Genomic DNA, 4,049 nt, shown 5'->3' with positions numbered 1-4,049 from the left:
TCCGATCTGGGGAGGGGGGCCGGGGGTCTTGCGCCAACGTGAAATTGTCAAGAGCCAGAAAGATGTGCAAAATCTTTAACCAGTAACCCCACCCCTTCCTTATCCGGAGGAAATCGTCCAAAGGAAGAAAATCAAGTTGCTCACTGCAGCAGTTTGCAGCAAGATAATTGGAAACACCCTAAATGCCCAGCAGTAAGGGGATGATTAAGGGGATTGTGTGCATCCATCGGATGAAACATTCCACACCCTTCTAAAGGGATATTTCTGAGGACTTGGGGGGCAGTATCCTAACTTCTTAAACGAAATGAGACGTTAAAGGGGAAAAGCAGGGTGTAAAAGTGTTCATAATTAAGGTGAAGTAAGTATGCCTCATGGTTAAAAGCCAGAAAAGAACCCCAGAGTTTTTCGTTGTTGTGTTAAGACCGTGAAGTACACATAAAGTGTGTTGAGATAAATATCCTTTTATATTATGATATTAATTCTATAGAACTATATACCAAGGGCAATTTTTATAATACCTCATTTTTATAATGAGAATTGTGGGTTGTGAGTCCAGCTTTCTGTATTTAAAAAATTTTTAGTTATTATTTATTTATTTTGGAACCGGGGCCCCCTGCCCTGGGAGTGTGGAGTCTTACCCACTGGACCACCAGGGAAGTCCCTTTAATATACATTCTTCATGATAATTGCTGAGTCCTTTGTAGAAACACAGGATACTGAAAGTACCGGAGAAATTAGGGAATCTGAATAAGATTAGTAGGTTGTACCAATATCGATATCCTGTTTGTGGTATTTTTTTTATTATCATTACTCGTTTTGAAAAATTGAGATATAATCCACATACCTTAAAATTCACCCTTTTATAAGTGTACACTTCAGTGGTTCTTAGTATATTCAAACAGTTGAGCGTGCATCACCACTACTTCCAGAACATTCTCATTACCCCAAAGAAATCTGTCTCCATTACTAGTCATTCACCATCCCTCACTCCCCGCCCCAGCCATTGATCTACTTTCTGTCTCTGTGGATTTGCCTGTTCTGGGTATTTCATGTAAATAGAGTCATACAATGTGGCCTTTTGTGTGTCTGCTTCTTTCACTTAGCACAGTGTTTTCAAGGTTCATGTCACAGCATCAATCAGTATTTCATTCTCTTTTATTGCTGAATTATATTGCATTTATGAATATATATATATATACACACACACACATTTTGTTTATTCAACATTCATCAGTTAATAGACACTTGGGCTGTTTCCACTTTTTGACTCGTGAATAATGCTGCTGTGAATACTTGTGTACAAGCTTTTGTGTGACACATGTTTTCATTTCTCTGGAGCATATAAGAGTAGAAATGCTGCTCATATGATAACTCTGTTTAACTTTTTGCAAAACTGCCTGGTTTCCAAAGCATCTGCCCCACTTTATTTTCCCACTAGCAGTGTATTAAAGTTTCCAGTTTCTCCACATCCTCAGTAATATTTATTGACTTTTTGATTATAGCCATTCTAGTGGGCTTCTCATTGCAGTGGCTTCTCTTGCTGCAGGGCATGGGCTGTAGGCGTGTGGGCTTCAGTAGTCACAGTGTGTGGGCTCAGTAGTTGTGGCTCTCGGGCTGTAGAGCGCAGGCTCACTAGTTGTGGCGCACGGGCTTTGTTGCTCTGCATGTAGGATCTTCCCGGACCAGGGCTTGAACCCGTGTCCCCTGCATCGGCAGGCGGATTCTTAACCATTGCGCCACCAGGGAAGACCCACAAGTATCTTTTTGAATTAGAGTTTTCGTCTTTTCCTGATATACCCCTCAGGAGGGGTATTGCTGGATCATATGGTAGTTCTATTTTTAGTTTTTTTTTTTTTTAAAGGAAACTGCATACTGTTCTCTATAGTGGCTGCACCAATTTACATTCCCACCCACACTGTAGGAGAGTTCCTTTTTCTCCACATCCTCTCCAGCATTTATTATTTGTAAACTTTTTGATGATGGCCATTCTGACTGGTGTGAGGTGATACCTCACTGTGGTTTTGATTTGCATTTCTCTAACGATTGGCAATGTTGAACATCTTTTCATGTGCCTGTTGGCCATCTGGGTATCTTCTTTGTAGAAATGTCTATTTAGGTCTTCTGCCCATATTTTGATTGAGTTGTTTGGTTTTTTTATATTGAGCTGTATCGAACAGCACAGTTTTATGTTATCTTCCAAAGATTTTAAATTTGCCTTTCACATTTAAGTTCTGACTTCATCATAATTTTTTTTTGTATGGTGTGAGGTAAGGAGTCCATTTCATTTTTTTTCCACTTGGATAATCAATGGCCTAACACATTTTATTGAATAATCCTTTCTTTCCACACTGATTTGCAATGCCATTTTTGCCCCCTATCAAATTTCCATTTATATGCTGTTTGTATGTTATCTATCAAGGGCCATCTCTGTGGTCTGTTTCTGGGCTTCCTATTCTGTATCTTTGTCAGTCTGTCTATCCCTGTGTCAATTCCGTACTGCGTTAATCATCATAGTCGGGATAAGCATTGATGTTAGTATCTAGGAAGGCGAGTCCTTCCATCTTATTCTCAGAGCATGTCTTGCCTCTGCTTGTTCCATAGACAAACCATGGGATTTTAATTAGAATTGAATTAAATCAGGCTTCCCTGGTGGCGCAGTGGTTAAGAATCCACCTGCCAATGCAGGGGAAACGGGTTCGAGCCCTGGTCCGGGAAGATCCCACGTGCTGCAGAACAACTAAGCCCATGCGCCACAGCTACTGAGCCCGCGAGCCACAACTACTGAGCCTGCATGCCACAACTACTGAAGCCTGTGCGCCTTGAGCCCGTGTTCCGCAGCAAAAGAAGCCGCTGCAATGAGAAGCCCACACACTACAACGAGGAGTAGCCCCCCCTCACTGCAACTAGAGAAAGCCCGCGCACAGCAACAAAGACCCAACACAGCCAAAAATTAAATAAATTAAAAAAAATAAAGGTAACCTTGGTACTTGCATTTCCCCCAGTGTCTCTGACAGGTGCCAGGTACTGTGTTTATGGGCTGCACAAGCTCTCTAATTTAATTCTCACAGTCTCCATTTTCCAAGTTCACTGAAGCTGACAGAATTTGATGATTTGACAAAAGTTGCCCGGGGGAGGCAGCGGAAGAGCCCAAGTTTGAACCCAAGTCTGTCTGACTACCAGTTTTTGTTTTTAAAGATGTATTTATTATTTTTAAATTTTATTTATTTTTGGCTGCATCGGGTCTTAGTTGTGGTGCGTAGGCTTCTCTCTAGTTGTGACGTGTGGGTTTTCTCTTCTCTAGTTGTGGCGTGCAGGCTTCAGGGCGCGTGGGCTCTGTAGTTGTGGTGCAGGGGTTCCAGAACGCGTGGGCTCTGTAGTTTGTGGCACGCAGGCTCTCTCGTTGAGGCACCTGAGCTCAGTAGTTGTGGCGCATGGGCTTAGTTGCCCTGAGGCACGTGGGATCTTAGTTCCCTGACCAGGGATCGACCCTGTGTCTCCTGCATTGCAAGGTGGATTCTTTACCACTGGACCACTAGGGAAGTCCCCACGCCTCTAGCTTTAATGCACCAAAGCGTCTTCCTCTCAGGCATTTAGCTGTTTCCAGTTTCTCCACGGGTAAACGACTTTGTGATAAACATCTCTGGTATACATTTTGCCCCTGTTTCGAGAAAGTTCATGTCAGTTTTACTTCCCCAGCTAGTTCTAGTGTTAGCATTTACCAATCAGTGCCCCCGTTGAACAACCAGCAAAAGAAACTGACATTTCCACAGCCGCTTCTTTGCGCCACATGGGACGCTAACGCATTCTCTTACGTTATCTCATTTGATCGTCACAACACCAGGAAACTGAAGCTCAGAGAGGTACATTCATTTGCTCAAGATCACACAGCAAGCTAGGGACACAAAGCAGCCAGAGGGTTAACAACTTCTTAAAAGCTTCCAGGACTTCCCTGGTGGTCCGATGGTTAAGACTCCGTGCTTCCACTGTGGGGGGCATGGGTTCAATCCCTGGTCAGGGAACTAAGATCCTGCATGCTGTGAGGTGCGGCC

The 4,049-nt window shown here is 43.2% G+C and overlaps 1 protein-coding gene across 1 annotated transcript in view; it reads left to right on the top strand.

The window, feature by feature from the left end:
• Positions 1-4,049, top strand: part of CNBP (CCHC-type zinc finger nucleic acid binding protein) — a 50,395-nt gene that overhangs the window by 629 nt on the left and 45,717 nt on the right. The window lies entirely within an intron of this gene.

The sequence above is a fragment of the Neophocaena asiaeorientalis genome, unplaced genomic scaffold (assembly GCF_003031525.2).
Source record: "Neophocaena asiaeorientalis asiaeorientalis breed wild unplaced genomic scaffold, Neophocaena_asiaeorientalis_V1.1 scaffold433, whole genome shotgun sequence".
NCBI classification, from domain to species: Eukaryota; Metazoa; Chordata; class Mammalia; order Artiodactyla; family Phocoenidae; genus Neophocaena; species Neophocaena asiaeorientalis.
This window is presented reverse-complemented; position numbering and strand designations above follow the sequence as displayed.